This window comes from Dasypus novemcinctus, chromosome 17, assembly GCF_030445035.2.
Source record: "Dasypus novemcinctus isolate mDasNov1 chromosome 17, mDasNov1.1.hap2, whole genome shotgun sequence".
NCBI classification, from domain to species: domain Eukaryota; kingdom Metazoa; phylum Chordata; class Mammalia; order Cingulata; family Dasypodidae; genus Dasypus; species Dasypus novemcinctus.
In genome coordinates, this window is record NC_080689.1 from 59,300,735 (window position 1) to 59,327,132 (window position 26,398).

The 26,398-nt window shown below is 45.4% G+C and overlaps 1 long non-coding RNA gene across 4 annotated transcripts in view; it reads right to left on the reverse strand.

The window, feature by feature from the left end:
• Positions 1 to 10,546: 10,546 nt before the first annotated feature.
• The window catches only part of LOC101412911 (uncharacterized), a 32,451-nt gene continuing 16,599 nt past the window's right edge, over positions 10,547 to 26,398 (reverse strand). For all 4 annotated transcript variants that reach the window (XR_001118709.4, XR_002797125.3, XR_002797127.3 and 1 more), the window contains exon 4: positions 10,547 to 13,745. This is a non-coding gene — a long non-coding RNA (uncharacterized lncRNA). The remainder of the gene's footprint in view (positions 13,746 to 26,398) is intronic.

Below are 26,398 nucleotides of genomic sequence, written 5' to 3' on the forward strand. Positions count from 1 at the left end.
AGTGTGCCCCGTAAGGAGAGCCACCCTGCGTGAAAAAAAGTGCAGCCTGCCCAGGTGTGGTACTGCACACACGGAGAGCTGACACAACTACAAAGAGATGCAGATAATGCAAGGGGACACAGAAGAACACATAGCAAATGGACACAGAGAGCAGACAATGGGGGTAAAGGGAGAGAAATAAATAAAATCTTAAAAAAAACAACACTACCTCTCTGACTGGAGTATAAGCAAGAGTGTTTAAAGTGTTCTGTAAAACAAATGTTTTCATTCTCTAGATCCAAAAGCAAGAGGCAATTTCTCCCCAAGTTCCCACAGCATTAGTCTCCATCATACTCTTATCACTTATTATTTAAAATGTATACACTAAACGCAGTTCCTCAAAAGCAGGCCCAGTTCAAGTTATCATAGAACTCTCTGCAGTTAATAAATACATGAAAATGGATGGCTGTGCTTTACCAGCATCTATTATAGAATGGATAATTCTGATTATAAATCAATCTAATCAGTTCATTATATCAGGTTCCCCCAAGAACCTCTCCTGACATTTGGCTCACCTAACACTAGCTTTTCTACATATTGAATCTAATAAAGTTGCACTCAGCTGGCCACATTTGTCAAGTAAGTTTTCATTTGTTTAAACGTGTCTTGAAACATCTCACATACTGAGGTATTATCATGTCCTTTGGGATTCAGTCTTGAAGGATTAAGGTAAAAGTTAACGAGGCAGGAATAACACAGACTGAAGGGAAGCAATGCTTTTCCCACTCCTTTACCCAAAAAAAATAACCAGGAAATGCTCCCGAGGGAGTGACTGAGCAGTGCCTGCTCCCCTCTGCTTCAATTCTTCTCCTATAATCTCAGGGCCAGCTCCGCAGGTACGGCTCATCCTGAAGCACAAGGAAGGCATGGCTTTGCCACTTGATGGACCTACCTAGGTCTGCTCATTTCTGAAACAAGGAAGTTGTCCTGGAAATTCTCAAAACATTGTTCTGATGCGAATATTCTCTGAATAGCTGCACATCTCTTGGTTTGAAAGCCATTTTGTTTTGAAAAGCAGATTCCGTGCTTAAAAAACCCCTAATGTGAATAATGACCATGCTCTCCACCACCCCTGATAAATAACTTTTATTCCATCCATAGGAGACCAATACTTCTCCCCAGGCAGGAAGTGGAGAGCGTTGTCAGGAGCTCCTTCCAAAGTGCTGATGTCCCTGTCACCAAAGTCCTCCTGAAGAAGCCAGTCCTTGGTCCCTACCCTGGCAGATTTATGGGCTTGGAAGAAGGAGTAAAAAACTTGCCAGAAATTCATGCCAGGAAACACAGGGCAGGGCTGGGTGACAGGCCCCAGGCCCTCTGAAGCCAGAATTAGAACCTCCCAGTTTGCTTTACCCTTGTAGAGGGCTAAAAATCGCCAGTGGCACACAGTGAGAGGGCAGGACCAGGCTGGGGAAGCAGAAGCAGATAGGAGCCAGGGAGCCTCCTGATTTAGAATCCAGGCCATGAGGAGCTTCCCACAGAGGGCCTAGAGAGTAGTTGTCCTCTTTGGGTGACATACATGTTGCCAGTATGAAATCTGCCTGCCAGAGCCTCCTAACTGGTTCGAGACTTTCCCAGAAGCCTGATCATTTAGGAGAAGAGATCCTGTGACCCACCTAAAGCCAGCTCACAGGTTTTGGAAACGTGTCTTCTCTGTGGAGTCACCAACTTATATAGCAGAAACGTCTCACGGAGCCACCATTTCCTCCCTCCCTGCTCTAAAAATTTAAGCCGTAAGACTCGTCCCTAAACTACCCAGCAAAGCAGGAGGGTGAAGCTATAAGAAGACTTTTCACAGAGCTCGACATGTCTCAGGGAGAAAGATTCCTTCAGTTCTTCACTCACTCACTCACTCACTCACACACCATGTCCTGACTGCCCACCATCCTCTAAGCACTGGGCTGCAGTGGCCGGCAGCAACCTCAGAGGCCTCTTCTTCAGGGGAGGCTAGCAATCACAGGAGCTACCTCCTTAAAGCAGACCCTGATGATTCAGGACTTCTGACGGGCAATAACTGCATTTCATGTTTATGCTATCAGAATGAGTTAGCTAAATGATTTAATCCCACAAATATGATTGCCAGTTGGAAAACTGAAGTGACTTAAGAGACTCTTGATTTTCTTCTCATTAAAGCAGGTTGCATGACAATCTCCACCAGCTAATATGTGCTAATTTAATTCAGACAAGCCCTTCCCTGGTGGACCTATGTCAATATGCTTTTACTGTATTGCTTTCAAAGGAATGAAGCCAGAATTAAACAAGCCACTAAACTACCACACTAACTGCTATAAACAAACTAGCTTTACTTCTAAAAACACCTCACAGCTATTTATGGACAAGTTATGGCTTTTTTTTTTTCTTCCTTTTCCCCTTCAGTGGAACATCCAACATTCCCTAGTTTAGGGGAATGTCAGGGCCTACAAGAGCCAAGGGACAGGGCAGTGACCGTGACAGTATCATCCTAGGCACACTTCTTCCCATCCCTTGACTGTGGGTACCCCGAGCACCAGGCTGCAGCTCCTCTCTAGTCCTTTCCTCTTTGGAAAATTCATCTGCCAGGGATAGGGTGGAGAAATGGAATTTGAAGACAACCTGAATTTGAGAAATAATTCCACTCTAATTCAGTGTCCATATCAAAAGGGTAAAATAATAAAATACAAGGGATTGTGTTTGCTGAGTCATTGATATCACAGCACTTGGTAAACGATTGGAGAATTTTTTTTTTGGTAGAAATTTTAAATGTTGTTGTTGTTATTGTCTTACTAGGATGATCACTACCCACTCCCATCTCTTCCCAAATTCTGTTCTTAGGGGGCAGTTGAGACCACTGCCACAGCTCCCTCCCCAGGGTCTGTTGAGACTGCTAGCCAAGATACCACCATGTTCCCACACCTCTCAAGGGTGCCAGTTCTACAAAGCCTCCCTCTCATACCTGTTGCCTCTCTCAGAAGTAACTTTTTCTCTAAATTTGCGGGAATACCCAGCTGACAGAACATTTCCCTTTGGATGTACCTCAAGTCCCCCAGATTCAACTCCAGGAAACAAATTAGTCTCCCCTTCTAGACAAATGCCTCCCCTCCCCAGTTACCCCATTTCTGTCACACAAGGAGTAATTTTCCAATTTTAAAGGGTAGACAGACATTTTAGAATCATCAGTGACTTGTTACTCTTTCTTCTTTCTCCTCTTCCTACTGGATAGACTTACCCAATAAGTAGTGTCTTCCATGAGCTGTCTTTCAAATTAGTCCTTTTCCTTATAATCCCATTGCTTCCTAACTGGTTTCTCTAACCTCATTTTCTGCTTCATTCATTTTGCACACCCACACCATAAAACCCTCCATGATCACTGCTTTTTATTACCAGTACCTGCTCAAGAGCATTCATTGGCTCTTTATTACCTAGCTCATCAAAGTAAAATAACTTTTGTTTCTACCCACCCACTACCCTGAAGTCAGAATCTACTGCCTACTTTTTTTTAAAGGTGGCTTTATTGGTTTTTCTGAATCAGAAGAAATAAGTTCTGTTAACATGATTTTTAAAATATATATACACACATATAAAGCCATGGTTATAGTTGTTAAAAATGAAACAGGTTCATATCCTTATTTATTTATTGTAGCCATCTTTCCAGGTCAGTAATTACAGACCTACATCATTTATCATTGTAAGGACAAACCACAATTTATTCAACCAGGTGGCAGACTTGGCCCAGTGGTTAGGGCGTCAGTCTACCATATGGGAGGTCCGTGGTTCAAAACCCGGGCCTCCCTGACCCGTGTGGAGCCGGCCCATGCGCAGTGCTGATGCGCACAAGGGGTGCTGTGCCACGCTGGGGTGTCCCCCGCGTAAGGGAGCCCCACATGCAAGGAGTGCACCCCATAAGGAGAGCCACCCAGTGCGAAAGAAAGCGCAGCCTGCCCAGGAATGGCGCAGCACACATGGAGAGCTGACACAGCAAGATGACGCAACAAAAAGAAACACAGATTTTGGTGCCACTGACAACAACAGAAGGCGACAAAGAAGACTCAGCAAACAGACACAGAAAAGAGACAACTGGGGAGGAGGGGGGGAGGGGAGAGAAATAAATAAATAAATCTTTTTTAAAAAGTTTATTCAACCAATCCTCTCTTGAAGGCCATCTTGGTTATTTTATAAACTCTGTAGAAACAAATACATTACATACATCTTTGTACACTGGTCCTTCGGATAAATATCTACAAATGGAATGGTTGGTTTAAGTGTGTGCACTTTAAATTTTGATACATATTGCCAAACAACTTCAGAAAGGTTGTACTAATTTGTATTACCAGCAACAGATTATGAGTTACTGTATCCAAATGCCTTCACCAGCACTAATTGTTGATTTTTTAAAATTTTTTATTTATCAATCTAACAGTACATGCTTCTGGATTAGAAATAGCCCTTTTTTTTCATATTCTTTATTGCTCATTTGTATTTTTTTTCTGTGACTTTGACTCATGTTGGGGTATTTGCATTTTTTCTATTGATTTGTAAGAGCTTTGTGCACATTAGATATGCTGAAAACTCTTTTTAACTAGTTTGTCACCTATTTTTTATTTTTGTTTATGGTGTTTGTTTATTGTGTTGTTTTTTTTAAAGCTAATCCATCACACATTTTCCTTTATAATTTCTTTGGTGCCATACTTTAAAAAACTAATTACCTCCTAGTACACTACTTTGGTGTTTATGTAAAATCTTTAATCCAACTAAGACTTATTTTGCTATATTGTGACAAAGACTTTTTTAAAATAGGTAAGCCTATGTAATTTGTGCAAACGTAATCCTTTCTCATGGAAATATGGGTCTGTATCTGGACTTTCTACTACATTTTGAGCTTTGCTCTCCAACAAGAATTCTGCTCTTCAGCTGGACTAGATTTTCCACTGTCCACAGTAAGTTTTTGTTTGTTTTTTAAATACTTCTTTTTTTAATCTCTCTCTCCCCTTCCCCACCCCTTTCCGGAGTTGTCTGCTCTCTGTGTCCATTTGCTGGTGTTCTTTTTTTTTTTTTAAGATTTATTTATTTACTTCTCTCCCCTTGCCCCCCACCCCTGTTGTCTGTTCTCTATTTGCTGCACCTTCTTTGTCTGCTTCTGTTGTCGTCAGTGGCATGGGAATTTGTGTTTCTTTTCGTTGCGTCATCTTGTTGTATCAGTTCTCCGTGTGTGCGGCACCATTCCTGGGCAGGCTGCACTTTCTTTGGAGCCGGGCAGATCTCCTTACGGGGCTCACTCCTTGCGCGTGGGGCTCCCCTACGCGGGGGACACCCCTGTATGGCAGGGCACTCCTTGCGTGCATCATCACTGAGCATGCGCCAGCTCCACACGGGTCAAGGAGGCTGGGGTTTGAATCGCAGAACTCCCATGTGGTAGGCAGATGCCCTAACCACTGGGCCAAGTCTGCCGCCTGCTGTATGTTCTTCTGTGTCCACTTATATTCTTGTCAGCGGCACTGGGAATCTGTGTCTTGTTTTGTTGTGTCATCTTGCTGCATCAGCTCTCCGTGTGTGCGGCACCACTCCTGGGCAGGCTGCACTTTTTTTGTGCTGGGCGGCTCCCCTTACGGGGCACACTCCTTGTGCATGGGGCTCCCCTACGCGGGGGACACCCCTGCGTGGCATGGCACTCCTTATGCGCATCAGCACTGCACATGGGCCAGGTCATCACACGGGTCAGGAGGCCCCGGGTTTGAACCCTGGACCTCTCATCTGGTAGGTGGACACTCTATCCGTTAAGCCAAACCCGCTTCCCCACAGTAAATTTTTGTTTTCTTTTTTTAAAGATTTATTTATCCCCACCCCCCACCCCCATTGTCTACTCTCTTTGTCCATTCACTGTGTTCTTCTGTGTCTCCTTGTCTTCTCTTTAGGCAGCACCAGGAACTGATCCCAGGACCTTCCAGAGTGGGAGAGAGGTGCTCAATCTCTTGCACCATCTCAGCTCCCTGGTCTGCTGCGTCTTGCATTGTCTCTGCTCTGTGCCTCTTTTCGTTGTGTCATCTTGCTGTGCCAGCTTGCCATGCGGGCCAGCACTCCTGCACCAGCCAGCACTCCACTCGGGCCAGTTCACCACACAGGCCAGCTTGCCTTCACCAGGAGGCCCCAGGAATCGAACCCTGGACCTCCCATATGGTAGACAGGAGCCCAATTATTTGAGCCACATCTGCTTCCCCACAGTAAGTTTTATATTCATGTTGTTACCCTGGCATGGAATCTCCTCCTACTTTCCTCCACAGATCCTTCAAAGCAAAAACATTTCTGAAGTGAGAAGAGGTAAATGCTATTTAAAATAAGAAATGCCTGATGAAGGGCTGACTGCAGGGTTTTAGTCCTGGATGGGGTTAGGAAGTTCAGGCAAGGCAATCAGACAGTGCCTAGTTCTCCTGGAGTAAAGTTAAAATAAAGGGGATATGGAAGGCAGGTAGAGACTGAGGGGCAAAGAGCTGTTACTCAGGCCCAGTACACATGCCCAGGAGTTCTTGTTTGTTGGAGGCACTGGCTCCAAAATCCCGGTGATCAGGAAATCCAGCCATGTCATTAGATCTTGTGTGTGGGGCTGGCATAGGGTGGGAAAGCAGGGTGTTGGTGGTCATCCAGAACGTCCACCAAGCTGTGCTGATTCCAGCAAGGAAGGAGGTCCAGACCCTGTCAAGCTTTGGGGGTTGGAGGTGGAGGCCATTCTCTGGATATCCCTCCAGGGAAATGTGCCAAAAGAAATGAATTAGAACCCAAAAAGTCTAAAATTGAAATCAAAAGTCTGGATCTATAAGAAAATGCTCTGGAGATAAAACAGAGATGTGGACAGAGAAGTTGAGAAGCTGAGGGTGAGGGGCATCTGTGAACCCACCTGTGAGTCGCTGCGAAAGGCAGTGAGGTTTGAGCTGCCTCAAGTCAAAGACCACCTGGGAGAGGAAAGGCTTTGAAAATTCGTATTATAAAGGCAGTTTGGGGAAGCTAATTTAGCTCAACAGATACAGCATCCGCCTACCACATGGGAGGTCCAGGGTTCGATACCCAGGGCCTCCTGACCCATGTGATGAGCTGGCCCACGCGCAGTGCTGATGCACGCAAGGAGTGCCATGCCACGCAGGGGTGTCCCCCACATAGGGGAGCCTCACATGCAAGGAGTGTGCCCCATAAAGAGAGCCGCCCAGCACAAAAAAAGTGCAGCCTGCCCAGGAGTGGTGCCACACACATGGAGAGCTCATGCAGCAAGATGACGCAACAAAACAAGACACAGATTCCCAGTGCCGCTGACAAGAATATAAGTGGACACAAAAGAACACACAGCAAATGGACACACAGAGCAGACAACCGGGGGTGGGGTGGGGAAGGGGAGATTAGTTAATTAAAAAGAACCACTGGCCACCCAAAAAGTCATTAAAAAAATAAAATAAAGGCAGTTTGAAAGCAGTGGTGAATGAGGGATGATGCCCAGTCAATTAGGAAGGCTCTTTCTCTTTGGAGAAACTCAGGCCAAAAAAGCTGTAGGCCTAAATCACAGGGGCCACCGGTGGCCTGTGGATCAGCTATTTCAGCTCCATGATGCGATGGGCAAGAGGAAACTGCACCTTCGTGTGGACACCCCAAGTGCTTTGTCATTGCTTTTGACATGGCTTCTTTTGTTTTCTGGAAAAGCCCTATCTTGGCACAGCTCATTGGGAAATCACAACCAGAAGTTGTCTGTGACCAGCAGCCACTGAGGAAGTGCCCTGCCCTTGTTGTCATCTGCAGCCTCTTTTGCACCACCATTTTGCGTCATTTCTGAGGTCCTGCATCTCCCCCTGTGACAGTCTTGTCTGAGGACATCACAGCAAACCACAGACCCAAAGGTCCTATACTTGTTATTTTCTGCTGGTCAGCTGCTCTCCACACAATGTGATGCCTGCACACCCAGCAGACTGTTGGGAAATCTCTCTACCCAGCACTCTCTCCTTTGAGTTCAAAAGTTTCCATTCCCAGCATCCTCAATTGCTTGTCTTCTCTTAGAGAAAACGGAAGGAAAAAAAGTGTTTAGGGATGCAGCTTCTCTTTTCAGGGTCTTTATCTCAAACTCAATAGTGTCTCCTTCCTGTCCCTACAACTCTCTATCCCTGCCTTCATTTAGTTCTCAGAAACAAAACTCATAAATTCATTTACACTTCCACTTACATGACCCATTGCAACCAAACCCTTTCCTGGAGTTCCTACATTTTTAGCAGGTCTCAAAGACTTAAGTCAAGGGAAAGAAATTTCAGTTATGGAATTCCAAGTAGCAGGAAACAAATGGAGCAAGTCTTGAGGGGCAGGACACATTATTGGTGCTCCTGAAATTACTCCACTTGACAGACCAGCCCTTTCTCTTCTGATCCCATCACTGACACTTTCAAGGTACCCTCCTCTGCCAGCTCAGAGGCCAGGAACCTCTGGATCTGTGCCAGCACCCACTGCCATCTGGTCTCCCTTGGGAAGGTAAAAGAGAGACACCTCTTGTTTACTCTGTAATCATTCACTGCAATAGTCACATAACAGGTGCCACCAGCTCCTGTACTCGCAGTAAGGGCAGGCCACACCCTTACCTCTGCTCAGATCACAGCTCACTCTTTAGGACCCATCCAACAGATTTTATTTGGATAGGAGGGGGCCCCTTGGGCAGTAAACCAGAGTACCAGTGGTGTTTTGGCACTTGTGGGCTGCACTGCGATGAAGACCTAGAGTTAAAGAACAACGGATTTTTAAATCCTCCCCTACAGCTAATTGGTATGTCTCCCACATATATTGTTGCAGCACCTCTATATATAGAACCTATAGTATTCTATAAGCAGGATACTCTGACTAAACACGTCTCAACGAGCAAAACTGTGAGGTAGAGAAAGGTGGTATCTCCCTACCTTCTTTTCCTAAATCTCAATGGAGACAGAAGAGCTCTGTAAAAAGAGCTTGGGCTTTCGAGTTGGACAGAACTAAGTGGAAATCCTAGCTCAGCCTCTTATTTGCTGTGAAACCTTGGGCATGTTATATAACTTCTTGGACTTTTAGCTTACCCATGTAAAAAAAAAAGGAGATGATACTTTACAGGGTTGAGACAAAAAGCATCTACTACATGCCTGGCTTTCGAGGATGAGTTTCTGGTCTTCCCCATCTAGCTCATCAGAAACCTGTGACCCTCATTCTAGCTACCTAAAGCTTCTACTTGAGTGCCCCACACAGACCTAAGCCACATAACCTTCTCTTTCCTATCCTTGTCAAAGTTCCCATCCCTCAGAAGAGATGATCTAGTCATGTTGTTAAAAGAAAAGCAACTCTGACTAAATGAATTCAAGTAAAACATAAACAATTTAATGTTGGTTTCCTTTATTGGCTCTGTGGGATATTACTGCACTTTAAAAAGGAGCCTGGAAATTCAAATGAAAAGAAGGATGTCTAATGGTGAGGCTCTTCTAGATGTTCAAATGATAGGGGACCAGGGCAAACATGAGAGCACAATCCAAAGATGAAAAACTCTGCACTGAAGATGAGAAACCCATCAGAGCTACAGAATGTCAGCTCAGACTGCTGACTGTTGCACCTGAAATCAACAACAGGTCCTGAATAGGAGTTGGGGAGCCTTGGCTACACCCACCCCCATCCCACTCTAGCCAGCACAAACCACTTCCTTAGGCAGGAAGTTACAATGATACTTATTTCCTAGGAGATTGCCAACATTATTTTAAACTCTTTGGCATCAAGCAACAACAGGATTTGATTAGGGTCATAGTCGTTGGAACAGTGTGTGGGAGGCCTGGGCCCCACTTCCAGCATCACAACTCACTTCTCCGAATGGTCTCAACAAGGCCCTGATTAATACAAGAGGCAGCATGGGCCTGTGTCTTGACTTCTTTCTCAGGGTTCTAGAAGGACCACAGAGAAACTTCAACGCTTCCCACACACAGGATCACAGAAGCCCATTAAAATGGCTTAAGCACAGTCACCTGGTACAACATGCTATGCTGACTATAAACCACAATGAGCCATGAGAGTTCTCAATAAGAGCTACTCTTTAGCAGTATACATGTTCTACTTGACCTTTCTGGCAAAATCTGAGGGAGCCCAGGAAGGGAGCTCAGGAGCCAGACACCCCTGGGAATGGGAGGGGCTGGTGGGCAGCTTCAACACAGAGAGTAAAGAGGAACTGAAGTTGTCCAGGATGAGAAAAGAGCTGGTCCAGATAGGATCATCCAACAGCACAGGCTTAGGGAACTGGCAAAGCAGAGACAACAACAAAACATTTTTAAAAATTTACATTTATTAAAAAAAAAAAAAAAGAGATCAAAGTAGTAACCACAGGGGAAAAAATCAGAATTTTGCTGGATTTTCTTATACTTATTTTGTATTTAATGTTTTTTTAAAAATACAAATTGTGGGCTGAAAATATGAGAGACATCATAATTTTTCTATTACTTAGCCCTCGAAAGTTCTTAATCTGGTTCTTAGCTTTAGTAGGAAGCAAGGAACACTAGGAGTCTGAAGCTGGTTCATTCAAGGTCAGCATTTATTTCTTCATTCAACAAATATTTCTCCAAGTACTAGTAAGTGCCAGTTCTTTGCTCAGTTCTAGGATATAGTGGCAAACAAAATGGATGTGGTACCTGTGCTCCTGGAAGTCACAGGCTAGTGAGAGGGACTGAGAATAAGAACAGGATCCAAAGCAAAAGGTCTATAATGGAAAACAGGCAAGACTCCGCAACTAGCCATGGGATGCAGAGCAAAGAAATCTCTCCTGGGATGTCAGCAGAAAAGCCCGCAGGCAGGTGATGTTCAGGGAAATAAGCTGGTTCAGAAAATGCCTGTGTCCAGCACAGGGAACCCGGCTCCCTTTGGCAAGGGAAAAACCCACTGTGGTAGGTTGAGTTCATCAAAAACCTAGTGACTGGTGCCCTCACAGCCAGTGCTGCAAAGAAGTGGCCCCTTCTCTGCTATAGCCAAGAACTGCAATATGTTCCCTGTAGGCTATGTATGATATCCTGAAAGCACCAATGAAAAGAACAAGACTTAAGTTGTGCGGTGACTGGAATTCCAGGGGGTATAACAGGCCAGAAATGGGAAACATAAAAACAATTGCCAGAAGAAGCCGAGCAACCTGACCCCCACTTGTAACCCACACACCTCTGACACTGCATGAAAAGGAGAAATAAAGGCCTGATTTTACCTCCTTTCAGGGGAAGGGGGCACAGGAGACTTGCTGAAGTAGTCAGAAGTCTCCTGAGGAGTTTCTGCTTTGGGGTGAGAAGGCAAGGATGGGGGAATGGCTGGGTCCTGCTGTGTAGCCATTTTAGCAGCTCAGCTTCAGCACTGCCCAAGCTGATGGTCATGGTAATGGCAGAAAGTCAACAACGGAGCTGTGGAGTCAGTGCACAGCTGGTGGAGCACTGGTCTAGGGAGATATCAAAGTATACGACCTCTCTGGGTCTATGAATTAGAGATGACAATAAGGGCACCTACTTCAGAAAGAGGAGCTCATATATGTACAGTGCTTAGAACAGTGCCTGGCATATAATATGCCCTACATATGAGTGAGCTGGGCGGCGGACTTGGCCCAGTGGTTAGGGCGTCCGTCTACCACATGGGAGGTCCGCGGTTCAAACCCCGGGCCACCGTGACCCATGTGGAGCTGGCCCATGTGCAGTGCTGATGCGCACAAGGAGTGCCATGCCTCGCAGGGGTGTCCCCTGCGTAGGGGAACCCCACATGCAAGGAGTGTGCCCCGTAAGGAGAGCTGCCCGGCACAAAAGAAAGTGCAGCCTGCACAGGAATGGTGCCGCACACACGGAGAACTGACACAACAAGATGATGCAACAAAAAGAAACACAGATTCCCGTGCCGCTGACAACAACAGAAGTGGACAAAAAAGACACAGCAAATAGACACAGAGAACAGACAACCAGGGAGGGGGGGAAAGGGGAGAGAAATAAATAAAAATAAAAAAATAAATCTAAAAAAAAAAAAAAAAGAGTGAGCTGTACTTCATCATCTTTGGTAGGTAGCAGCTGCCGGTGGAATATGTGGGGTCTCTGTTATATAAGAATCACCCTCCTTCCATCTTGGTTCAGAGGAAAGAAAGTGGATGAGACAAGAGTTCCAAAACAGCTAATGAGCGCAGAGCTAGAACACAATGGGTTGGCACCATTTAGTACCTTTATCAATACCTTGAGGCTGCAGTGAAGAAATACCTGCTACAGCCACTTCATTTCTTTTTGAACAACACAAAATTTATCATTCCAAACAATGTCCCTTTCAAAGTAGTCCCTATGTCAGGATCCACTTTGGAGATATCTCCAGAGTTAGCCAAGGCTCTGCACCAGCAAGTGCAGTAGTCTCATCAGTTAGTCATGCTGTGAGCTCTGATCCCAAATTGCTTTACGTGGCATATTCATCCCCACAGCTTATCAACATTTGGCTGCATCCAAACATCAAATCCATTCTCTAAAATGGAGATTTACCATCTCTGGGGATATGATATTCAGAAAATTAAGTCACTCTCAAATTGGGGGAGAGGGAAATATAGATTAAAGGAACTTGTTCTTGTGGAATGTTCTTCAATAAATCGGTTTGGCGGGAAACGGACTTTGGCCCAGTGGTTAGGGCGTCTATCTACCACATGGGAGGTCCGCGGTTCAAACCCCGGGCCTCCTTGACCCGTATGGAGCTGGCCATGTGCAGCGCTGATGCGCGCAAGGAGTGCCGTGCCACGCAAGGGTGTCCCCCGCGTGGGGGAGCCCCACGCGCAAGGAGTGCGCCTGTGAGGAAAAGCCGCCCAGCGTGAAAAGAAAGGAGCAGCCTGCCGAGGAATGGCGCCGCCCACACTTCCCGTGCCGCTGACGACAACAGAAGCGGACAAAGAAACAAGACGCAGCAAATAGACACCAAGAACAGACAACCAGGGGAGGGGGGGAATTAAATTAAAAAAAAAAAAAAAAAAATCGGTTTGGGACAACCAGCTACCCAACTGAAAAAAAAAAAAGAGCCAGATCCCGGATCCCAGCCTCTTCATATCAAAATAAATTCCAGATCAATAAAAGACTTAAAGATTAAATTTAAAGATTTAAAAAGAAAAACATGAAAAAAAACTAATGCAAAAAGTACTCAAAGAAAATGACTGACTAGTTTTTTTAAATTTTGAGGTAGGAAAGCACATTTTTTTCTATGCATTGACTTAGTAGCAGAAAACACTGCAAGAAAAAAGATTAACTTGACTACCCAAAAATATAAAACTTACAGACAGAAAAAAATCCACATAAACAAAGCTCAAAGATATATGATGCACTGGAACCTATACTGCATGGTATATGATAGTCAATGAACTCTTACAAATTAATAAGAAAAATATTATTGGAAAAATGTGCAAAAGACATGAATAAGTGATTCAAAGACAAAATACAAATGTCCAAAACACAGCTGAAAAGATACTCAAAGAAAGGTAAATTAAATCATATTTGAGTGCTATGTCTCAGTTACTATTCTAAGAATTTTAATTGGATTAACAGATTTATTTCTCAAGATAACCCCATGTATTAGGTGCTATTACCATCTCTATTTTACCGAAGATGAAACTGAGAGAGCAGGTATCGGCTTATCCAAAGTCACACAGTTAGTAAGTGGCTGAGTTAGAGTTCAAGTTCCAACATGGTGGCCCCAGGGTCAAACTCTTACTCACAGAGTTTCAGTGGCAAGACCTGTCAGGGGAGGAGGAAAAACACAACACTGTTACTGAAGATGTTGGAAATTAGGCAATCTCATGTGCTGTTAGTACATATTCACATTCTTAAGGACAGTTTGGTTCTGTGAATTGAAACTTTTAAATGTGCTTATCCCTTAACTCAGATTCCCATTTCGTGGAATTTATCCTAAGGAGATAAGTGGACAAGTGTGAAAATGTGTACAGACCAAGATGTTTATCTTATATAGTATGCTCAGAATAGCAAAAACACTGCAAATTTTAAAAACCCTATAGGTACACCAAAACTCCAACAAATTCATTCATTCAACAAATACTTACTGAGCACTAACTGTGTTCCAGGGGAACTGCTCTAAGCACCACATACAGAGGAATGGATAAAAAAATAAATTCCTGTCTTCAAGGAGCTTATATTCTATTATAAGGAGTTAGGTAATAAACAAATAAACAAAAAAAAGTATGTAATGTATCAAGTATTGAGTAAATGCTACAGAGAAATATAAAAAAGAAAAGGGAGGTAGAGAAGGAAGGAGGGTTGTCACAACTTTAAGGAGATCAGGGAAGGCTCCATTTAGATGAGTTAAGTAGATTAGAGAATAAAATATGTTATGGTACATCCACACACTGAAATATAATTCAACCATTCATTCTGTATCTACTGACATGTAAATATGTCTACAACAACACAATCAAGTGAAAAAAAGATTACAAAATAGTATTAGGGAGGAAAAACAGTATTATGTACTTACATAAAATTACATGTGTGTACACGCTTATACTCTAATTGGGAAAGAGAAACAACCCACACAGAGATCAATAATACCAAAGGAGAGTCCAGGCTGAGTGCCAGGCAGATGGCACAGGCAGCATCTGTTTGTTCTCCCATCCACTCATCCTCCTCTCCACACATCTACATTTGATCCAGAAAGAATTTAAGGACAGCAAATCCATATACCCCCACAAGTTCTTTAACTCTCCCTACCCCCTCTCACCCTTTTCCCTCTCTTTTCCAGAAGCTGGGCCAGTGACGGGGGAAACTGATACAAGTTTAGGATCAGGTAAACTGAGGGGGCATCAAAATAGATGGAGGAAAACTCCCATGGGATCTAGATGGCATTCTCTTTCATTTGAGCACATAGCAAACCAGTCCTGGGCATTCTCTTTCATTTGAGCACATAGCAAACCAGTCCTGGGAGGCATACTTCCTCTCTGTATCTCTGAAGGATATGAAGAGAGACTACAGATTCCCTATTTCATCCCCTACTAAACCCAAATGCCCTACGGGGACAGCCAGGAGCAAGGCTGGCTCATTCACAAGGAGGCGACAAGCCATACCAAGCCAGAGCTCTGTCCCTTGCATGTTAGTGCCTGCATTTTCCTAGAGCAGAAAATGACCCAGAGAGGAGCACTTTTATCCTCTACTTTGTCTCTTTCTCCATGCCTGCACCATGACCTGTCCTAAGTTAATTCATGCCCAACTTCCCTCACTCGTTTGCCAGGGCTACCCTAGAGACTCACAGACTTTCCGACTAAGATTCTCAATCCCAGATTCCGGGAAGCAGACTTGGCCCAGCAGTTAGGGCATCCATCTACCACATGGGAGGTCCACGGTTCAAACCCCGGGCCTATTTGACCCATGTGGAACTGGCCCATGCACAGTGCTGATGCACGCAAGGAGTGCCCTGCCACGCAGGAGTGCTCTGCCACACAGGGGTGTCCCCCGCGTAGGGGAGCCCCACGCGTAAGGAGTGTGCCCCATAAGGAGAGCCGCCCAGCACGAAACAAAGTGCAGCCTGCCCAGGAATGGCGCCGCACACACGGAGAGCTGACACAACAAGATGATGCAACAAAGAGCAACACAGATTCCCGTGCCGCTGACAACAACAAACAAGGCAGACAAAGAAGAACACACAGAAAATAGACACAGAGAACAGACAACTGGGGTGGAGTGGGTAGGGGGAGGGAAATGAATAAATAAATAAATCTTTAAAAATACATAAAGACCAGATCCCTACCAAGAAAGCTACCCAAGATGAGCAGACATGCTAGTTTGACTGAAACACTTTCAGTTTGGAATAAGGCCCAGAGATATCTGCTCTCAGATATGCAAGAGCAGATTAGATTTCTTGCCTGAGCATACTGCCACAGAAGAGGAACAGGCAACCTCCCAAAGGTGAATTCCATGTCACTGCCCCTTATTTGTTTAGCCTGAATGTGAAAGTAGAGGTACATGAGTGGAGACAGAGGGATAAAAAATATTTATCACAGGGAAGGAGACATGGCTCAAGCAGTTGGGAGCCCACCTACCACATGGGAGGTCCCGGGGTCAGTTACCAGTGTGTCCTAAAGACGACAAGCAAGACTGCAAACTGACATGATGGGCTGGTGCAGAAAGCCAACTCAACAAGATGACATGAGATAACGCAAATGAGAGGACGCAATGAAGAGACAAAACAAAGAAACCTAACAAACACAATGAGAGACACAACAAGCACAGAGCATAGATGGCTCAAGCAATTGGGTACCTCCCTCCCAAATGGGAAGTCCCGGGTTCAGTTCTCGATGCCTCTCAAAGAAGATGAGCAAGACAGAGAGCTGACAATGGGCTGGCATGGTGAATTGATGCAAAAAGATGACACAATCAGATGATGCAATGAAGAGACAAAACAAAGAGACACAAAAAACACAATGAGAGACACAACTGGCATGGAGTGGAGGTGGCTCAAGCAATTGGGTGCCTCCCTACCACATGGGAGGTCCCAGGTTTGGTTCTCAGTGCCTCCTAAAAAGAAGATAAGCACACAACGAACAGACACAGAGCAGACAGTGAGTATAAACAAGGGGGAGGGGGAAAGGAGAATAAATAAATCTTTTTAAAAAAATATTTCTCATAGACTGTCACCTCTTGGCTACCTACCATACGCAGGACCTGTGTTTTGTTTTGTTTTAAAGATTTTATTTATTTCTCTCCCCTTCCCACCCATTGTCTGCTCTCTGTGTCTATTCGCTGTGTTCTGCACCTGCTTGCATTATTAGGCAGCGCTGGTAAACTGCGTCTCTTTATTGTTGCGTGATCTTCCTGCATCAGCTCTCTGTGTGTGCAGTGCCACTCCTGGGCGGGCTGCACTTTTTTAACGCAGGGCGGCTCTCCTTGTGGGGCACATTCCTTGCATATGGGGCACCCCTATGCATGGGCGCCCACACGTGGCACAGCACTCCTTGCACGCAGCAGCACTGCACGTGGGCCAGCTCACCACACGAGTCAGGAGGCCCTGGGGATCGAACCCTGGGCCCTCCATATGATAGGCGGACGCCCTATCAGTTGAGCCATGTCCACTTCCCATGGACTTGTGTTAAGTACTTTCTTATACTATCACCAAAATGGCAAAATCACTTTTATCAAACACTCCTATGTGCTACTCAATTTAAGAAGCCTAGAACACATATAGGTCCAACCACCCTGCTGACAGCTGATTACGCAGCTTGAAAGATTCCTCTCAGGGCTGCGACACGGAACCCTCTACACGTTATCAGGCCAGGACCTTCAGGTACCTCAGTTGTTAAAGCTAAACCTAAATTCCTAGGAAATTTACTCAAAAGGCCAATGTATCTGGAGGGTGGCCCCATTCAGGACTTTCATTCTTGGGCTTTCAGTAGGAACATCCCTTACTCCCCTGGCCTCCCACCCCCTCCCAACACACACACACACACACACACACACACACACACACACACAGTCTGTAAGTGGAAGAAATTTTCCTGTTGGTGAAGGCTACAAGATGAGTCAGAGAAAACCAAAAAGCAATTACCTCTGCAAAGGAGACTTCTCTCTCTACCTCTTGTCTTCATTGAGTATGTATTTATTTAGCAACTCCTAATACGCTTATCACTACAGGATATAATCATAGTATATGCCTCCTACCTTCAAGAATTTACTCCACTTGGGAAAACAATCAACACACAGGAAAATGTGTCATGAAAGAAAGGACTCTTGGATTTCCAGTCCATGAAAAAAGAAGAGGAGGGATGCTAGTGAGACAAATGGGGGCAGGTGTGAATGGGGATCTCTGAATTCAAACACAGACCAAATCTCCCTCTTTTTTTTTTTTTCCATTCTTAGTAAAAGTGTGTTTCACTTCAAGAAAGTTCCAAAATATGGGCAGTGGACTTGGCCCAGTGGTTAGGGCATCCGTCTACCACATGGGAGGTCCATGGTTCAAACCCCGGGCCTCCTTGACCCATGTGGAGCTGGCCCATGCGCAGTGCTGATGCACGCAAGGAGTGCCCTGCCACACAGGGGTGTCCCTCGCATAGAGGAGCCCCACGCGCAAGGAGTGCGTCCCGTAAGGAGAGCCCCCCAGCACGAAAGAAAGTGCAGCCTGCCCAGGAATGGTGCTGGACACACGGAGAACTGACACAACAAGATGATGCAACAAAAAGAAACACAGATTCCCATGCCGCTGACAACAACGGAAGCAGACAAAGAAGACACAGAGAACAGACAACCGGGGTGGCGGGGGGGAGGGGAGAGAAATAAATAAATAATCTTTAAAAAAAAAAAGTTCCAAAATAAAAAATCCCAAGACATAAGGTTGGGTATCATTCACTAGACAAAAAAGATTGTTCTCTTTGAGGTAAAGTTTAGGGAGATAAAAATTAACACCTCCTCCACCCCAAACCTCCATCCTTGTTGCCAGATGTGTGCGCACACATGTGTGTAACAGTCATATCCGACTTTTCAGGGTCACATTTATAGGGTGAAGCAAGGTACTTTAAGAAACATTTGGGAAACGGACTTGGCCCAGTGGTTAGGGTATCTGTCTACCACATGGGAGGTCCGCGGTTCAAACCCCAGGCCTACCTGACCCGTGTGGAGCTGGCCCATGTGCAGTGCTAATGCATGCAGGGAATGCCCTGCCACGCAGGGGTGTCCCCTGCACAGGGGAGCCCCACATGCAGGGAGTGTGCCCCGGAAGGAGAGCTGCCCAGCGCGAAAGAAAGTGCAGCCTGCCCAGGAGTGGTGCCACATACACGGAGAGCTGACGCAGCAAGATGACAGGACAAGGGGAAACACAGATTCCCATGCCACTGACAGCAATTGAGACGGACAGAGAAGAAGGCGCATGGGTAGACACAGAGAACAGACAACTGGGGTTGGGGAGGGGAGGGGAGAAATAAATAAATAAATAAATCTTAAAAAAAAAAGAAAGAAACATTTATAACAGGCAGTGTATACATGGGTTAAAAAAATATTTCTAACAACACGAAAGGATATTTTAAAAAAAGAAAAAAAAACTTCCGGAGATATTCTGGGTATATACAAGTATTCATAGTTTCCCCTTCCACTATATAAATACTAATACCAGCATACCACAAACACTGTGCACCTTGCTTTTCTTTTCTCTTAATGACAGATCTTGGAGATTTTTCTATATTACTATCTAGCCTACATTTGTCTTACTAGCAACCCTCTTCTTTCTAGTTCATTCTTTTTAATAGTGGCATAATACAGCTATCTCCACCATAGTTTACTCAACCTGTCCCTTATCAATACACTATAAGATTTTTTTAAAAAGGAGGTACCTGGGATTGAATCCAGGACCTTGTACATGGGAAGCAGGTGCTCAACCACTAAACTACACCCTCTCCCCAGTAAGATATATTTTTAAGCAAAATGTGTTAAATAAAGGCTTTACACACCAACTGTGCATATTTTTTCCCTCAACAATACTTTTCAGATTTCACTTTTTATATATCCTCCAAGCAACTATAAATCGATGACTGATACTTGAGTTTAAGTTTAATAGTGTTTAACTCACTTCCATTCGGTTGTAGAGTGGCTTTGTCAGAGTCACAAGGAGTCACCAAGAAAATACATTATCCTCTGACACTAAGAGCACCCTTTGCTCCATTACCCTCCCCAGTATGCCTTTTACTGTGTTTAACTCTGAGAAAAATTAACTACCTAACTAATGGAAAAAAACCCGCCTCGGTGTTCCTGGGTCTGTTATTAGGTTTCTACTGGAGCAAGTGAGGGAGGAGGGAGGGTTCTCTGCCATCAGAGTCCAAATCTCAGTTCCATCATCTACAAATTAATCCATCTTTCTAATTTTTCATCTGTAAAATGGAGGCCATACCATTTATCTCTTAGATAGGTAAAAGCACAACGCCGGGTGAAAAGTCCATTCAAGAGGAACAACGTGCTATCTTTGTTGAACTAGTATTTTGGAGAAGTCAAAGAAATGTTTAGAGAAGCCGTGAAACACAAGAAGGAATCTGACAAGCTGACAAGAGAAAGAGCATTTGTGGCACAGACAAGGGCACATGAAAAGGCTAAGAGTTGTGCAGAGCCACAGTGCAGTGACACAGGCACTGACAAGAAGATGAAAATGTGGTTTCACCAACAAGTACTTACTGTGTGCCTCTGTACTCAGTGATGAACAAGATGACCCCTGCCCTCATGGGGTTTATCATCCAGTACGAGAGAAACACAAACAAGCAAGCAATCAGTGGTTAAGTGGGTTAATGAAAGCAAATGCATGCTAAGAGACTAATAAGGAGACTTACTTATACAGAGTGGCCAAAAAAGACCTCTATGAGGAGATAACGCTTAATTGACACTGAAAGGCAAGGGATAGTTAGTGAAATAAGAGCAGGATAAAAAGTGTTCAAGGCCATAGAGGGCTGAAGAGGTCAAGGAACTGCCAGCAAGTGAGGTTGCCTGCAGTGGGTGAGGAGAGGGGTCTGAGATGAAATTGAGAAAGAGGTAGGGACCAGTTCTTGTAGGACCTTCTAAGGCCACAGTTTGGGCCAAATTATGCAAGACTGTTTATTCCAAACCAAAACATTTGGATTTGATCATAGAGATAATAAGGATGCAACAGAGGATTTTGAAAGGAGATGAGATCAGGTTGTTTTATAGGAGAATGAGTGGAAGCAGTGTGGAGGATGGCAGGAATGGGGAATGGAACAGCCTGGAGACCAGATGAGGCAGCCTAAGCTAGTGCAGTGTACAACGTGCACAGAGAAGAGAGGAACTCCGGAGACAAATCTGAAGTGAAACTGGCCATTCTCAAGGTCTACACTCTAGCCATCTGCTTTCTGAGTCCAAAGCCCCCTGAAAGCCCCAGAGATATTGCCATGCCATGGGGGGTCATTAAGGCCCTCCATCTCATCTGGGCTCTGCTCCTATTGTAACAACAAGAAAATGGGGTTCCGGTATTTGGAGATGGTGATCAACTGTCCCCACTGGATGACAGGTGACAGGTAAAGATTCCTAGGACCTTAGAATCCTAATAAAGGGTTCAAATCCCCTTCCTTTTCCTTTAGGCAAAATCCTCTAAGTCAGAGTTTCTCCAAATATGGCTTGCAGATGATGAATGGTATCAGAATCACCTTGGAGGCTGACTGAAATGCAGATCCCTGGTTACCTACCACCCCATACCCACTGAATTAGAACATCTAGGAGGCCGGGAATCTGTACTTTAAATGAGTATCCAGCCCCACCCCCCTTCTTCCCCACAAGTAATTCTGCTGAATTAAAGCTACAAAACCATAGCTCTAGGAACAATGGTGATGGAAGAAGGAACTTACCTAAATGACGCTGGCTAACAATGTCAAAATGAAGGGGTTACATGGAGCCAAGAGTCAAACTGAACATGGCATGAGTTCAACAACAGGAGTCTGGAATATAGGGGCTGAAAGCCTCAAGGCAGGAAACAGAAGGCAGGACAGCAGAGCCTGGGGCTTGGAGAGCAGAGGAGGCAAGCAAAGACAGGAGCGCCCACTGGGAAATCACTAACAATGGCCATAATCTCTAGCTCTCTTAGGGTTATTTCCCAGTGGAACTCTGGGAGGTGGTGCAGGTGCCTCACCTCACACAGGCCAAGTTACCAGGTCAAAGACTGACCAGTAAGTGCACAATCACTCCATCCAGCTTTAAAAAACAACACATCCCTCCTCAGTAAGTACTGCTTCTATCCCCATGATTCCGTGTCAGCATGCATCTTGATGCCAGCTACTTACTCATCAGCCTGCTCCAGGCTACACAGGAAGACATACAGAATGCCTCTAAGGACTACTGACTATTACTATTCACCAAGACATCCTAATTGCCACATAACAGCCCCCTAAACCTGCCATAAACTCAAGGCCCATTCCAGGTCAGAAACCTTGAAGCTCACTGCCCACACACCTTCAGAACCTGTCTTCCATGCACATCCAACCAGTCTTCCATTACTCCTTACTATGCCTCACCTTGGAGTCCAACAGGAGTCCCACCCTATATTCTATATTCTCATGTCCCTCCCCCAAAGTCAGAGACAAATGCCAGATTCAGGCTGTGCAGAGAGTTCTGAACTGCTGAAGGCAGCTCCCGTGCCTGATTTGGTGGGAGGAGGTAGTCTGAAGGAGTGCTCACAGGTATCCTCACCCTACTTCAAGGAGCTCCAAGATTGCTGAAGCCTTCTAAATAGGAAACCTTTTTTACACAGATGAAGAAACTGAACTTGGTTTAATTAAAAGGAGGAAAGGTCGGCTCTTGACAGCAGAAACTGAGGTGGGGGAAGGGGAGGTAAGGTAGGATTTCTGGGGATTTGACCTTAAAGTAAACAGCCCATGGGAAGCAGATGTGGCTCAATTGATAGAGGATCTGCCTACCATATAGGAGGTCCAGGGTTTGGTACCCAGGGCCTCCTGGCCTGTGTGATGAGCTGGCCCATGTGCAGTGCTGCCGCGCACAGGAGTGCCATGTCATGCAGGGGTGCCCCCCATGTAGGGGTGCCCCACACACCAGGAGTATGCCCTGCCAGGAGGGCTGCCCCACACAATAAAAACACAGCCCACCTAGGAGTGGCGCCACACACACCGAGAGCCGATGCAACAAGATGACGTGACAAAAAGAGACACAGATTCCCGATGCCACCTGACAAGAATACAAGCGGACACAAAAGAACACAGAGGGAAACGGACTTTGGCCCAGTGGTTAGGGCATCCGTCTACCACATGGGAGGCCCGCGGTTCAAGCCCCGGGCCTCCTTGACCCGCGTGGAGCTGGCCCATGCGCAGTGCTGATGCGCGCAAGGAGTGCCGTGCCACACAGGGGTGTCCCCCGCGTAGGGGAGCCCCATGCACAAGGAGTGCGCCCATAAGGAGAGCCGCCCAGCGCGAAGGAGGGAGCAGCCTGCCGAGGAATGGCGCCGCCCACACTTCCCGTGCCGCTGACGACAATAGAAGCGGACAAAGAAACAAGACGCAGCAAAAAGACACAGAAAACAGACAACCGGGGGAGGGGAGGGGAATTAAATAAATAAAAATAAATCTTTAACAAAAAAAAAGAAGAACACAGAGTGAATGGACACAGACAGCAGACAACAGGGTGAGGGAGGGGGGGAAAGGGGAGAGAAATAAAATGAAAATAAATCTTTAAAGTAAACAGCCCATAAAATATGAGCAAAGTATATGCAATCTAGCCCAACCTTGTATGTCAACTACCTGATCCCTCTTATAATCCAAAAGCTGGTTCCAGACCAAAGAAGAATGCGTAAAGATGATTTAAGTAATCCCTAAGATTATTTATGACCTTAATCCTGAACTGCGTGCCCTCTCCCTTCTTATACTCCACCCTTTATCCTGATTCTCTAGATTTCTGATCTAGTGATTCAGCTTCCTGCTTTAGCCTTACCTCACCTTATCCCTCATGTCGTTTGCTTCCTTCTTTACTTAGGATTCCATTTCACCTTTAGAGTCTGTCATCAGCCACTGGGAATAAACAATCTGCCTACCCAGATCCTCAACCTTTATCACTTAAGCACATACAGGCCCCTCAATGGGCAAGTACCCTGCCAGACTTATTCTAGTTTCATGTATGTGACTTGAAGAAAGACAAGCATATGTCTGATGGTTTGTCCAGGCAAAAACTGTATCACCAAATATGATGGAATAAAAATGACAATGATCCAAGGGCCAAACATCTAGACCTCACAGTGACATCCTTCTCAGCCCTCAGGTGCTACCCCTGGTACTCCATTCCCTACCCACCACCCCCACACCTCTAGGGAGCCTCCAATCTATAGCCCATCAACTAGGCTACTAGGACTACATGGCGAGCAAACCACAGTAATTTACCCCACAGAATTTAAATCTAGCAAAGGAGACAAACAATTACAATACATATGATAATTAAGGGCAATGCAAGAGCTGCAGAATCAAGAAGGCTTTCAGGTGAAATTACATGAAAGCTGAAACTTAAAGGATATATATACCCAGGCAGTAGCAGGGCATTTGAAGAGTGTTCTATACCAAGAGAAGAGCATGTGCAAAGGTCCTGAGGCAAGAAAAGTATTAATACATCTGAAGAGAAAGAATAATGAGCAAGAAGGCTGAGGTGAGTGTACTGAGGCAGATGATGTTGAGGAGATCAAGAAGGGCCTCATAAGATGTATAAAGCTATTTTATTGCCCATTTAGCAAGTTGCCGAGGGCCTACAATGTGCCAGGAACTGTCCTAGGTGCCAGGAATACAACAATGAATAACACAGACAATAACCCTGTTCTCAGAGAATTCACATTCTAGTTGGAAAAGACTGTAAAGCAATATGCAAATAAACCAGAAAAATCTCAAATACTGGTAAGTGTTATGCAAAGAATTAAAATAAGGTGATGTCGACAGTATCTCAGAAGCTACTTTACAATCATTAGATGATCAGGGAAGACCTCTCTGAGGAGATGACATTAAAAAGCAAATAGGGGGAAACAGACTTTGGCCCAGTGGTTAGGGCGTCCGTCTACCATATGGGAGGTCCGCGGTTCAAACCCCGGGCCTCCTTGACCCGTGTGGAACTGGCCATGTGCAGTGCTGATGCACGCAAGGAGTGCAGTGCCACGCAAGGGTGTCCCCCGCGTGGGGGAGCCCCACGTGCAAGGAGTGCGCCCGTGAGGAAAAGCCGCCCAGCGTGAAATGAAAGAGCAGCCTGCCGAGGAATGGTGCCGCCCACACTTCCCGTGCCGCTGATGACAACAGAAGCGGACAAAGAAACAAGACGCAGCAAATAGACACCAAGAACAGACAACCAGGGGAGGGGGGGAAATTAAATAAATAAATAAATCTTTAAAAAAAAAAAAAAAAAGCAAATAGGGGAAGTGGATGTGGATGTGGCTCAAGCAATTGGGCTCCCGTCTACCATATACGAGGTCCAGGGTTCAATACCCAGGGTCTCCTGGTGAAGGCAAGTTGGTCCATATGGTGAGCTGGCCCACATGGAGTACTGGCCCACTCAGGAGTGCTGGCCCACGTGGAGAGCTGGCGCAGCAAGATGATGCAACAAAGAGATGCAGAGGAGAGATAGTAAGAGATGCAGCAGGGAAACGGACTTGGCCCAGTGGTTAGGGCGTCCGTCTACCACATGGGAGGTCCAAGGTTCAAATCCCCCATGTAGGGGAGCCCCACGCGCAAGGAGTGCGCCCCATTAGGAGAGCCACCCAGCGCGAAAGAAAATGCAGCCTGCCCAGGAATGGCGCCGCACACACGGAGAGCTGACACAACAAGATGATGCAACAAAAAGAAACACAGATTCCTGTGCCTCTGACAACAGAGGCAGACAAAGAAGAAGATGCAGCAAACAGACACAGAAAACAGACAACCGGGGCGGGGGGGCGGAGGGGAAGAAGGGGAAAGAAAGAAAGAAAGAAATCTTAAAAAAAAAAAAAGAGATGCAGCAGACCAGGCGGCTGAGGTGGCGCAAGAGAGTGATTGCCTCTTTTCTACTCCAGAAGATCCCAGGATCAGTTCCCAGAGTCATCTAATGAGACTACCAGCCAACACAGAGGAACACACAGCAAATGGACAGAGAGAGCAGACAATGGAGGGAGGGGGAGAAAAAAATAAAAATCTTAAAAAAAAAAAAAAAGCTAATAGTTTTACAAATATTTATTGCCCATTGTATGTTCTCTTTTGAGAAGTATCTACTCAAGTTTGTTTTTTTCCATTACGTTACTGAGTTACATGTCTTTTCTTACTGATTTCTAATTATTTATGTAGTCTGGATCCTTTATGTTGTCTTTGTCAGATCATAATTATTGAAAATATATTCTCCCACTTTTTTTTTTTTTTTTTAAAGATTTATTTTTATTTATTTAATTCCCCTTCCCTTCTCCGGTTGTCTGTTTTCTGTGTCTTTTTGCTGCCATCTTGTTTCTTTGTCCGCTTCTGTTGTCGTCAGCGGCAAGGGAAGTGTGGGCGGCGCCATTCCTCTGCAGGCTGCTCCCTCCTTCGCGCTGGGCGGCTCTCCTCATGGGTGCACTCCTTGCGCGTGGGGCTCCCCTACGCGGGGGACACCCCTGCGTGGCAGGGCACTCCTTGCGCGCATCAGCACTGCACATGGGCCAGCTCCACACGGGTCAAGGAGGCCCGGGGTTTGAACCGTGGGCCTCCCATGTGGTAGACGGACGCCCTAACCACTGGGCCAAAGTCCATTTCCCTTCTCCCACTTTTTGAATTAAATTTTCACTCTCCTAAAGATAACTTCTAACTTTTTTAAAGGTCCTAATTTTAATGTAGTCGAGCTGATCAATCTTTTCCTTTCAGACTAGTGCCTTTTGTGTCCTGTTTTTTAAAATATATTTTCATGTGCTCTTTCATAGTTTATATCAAATG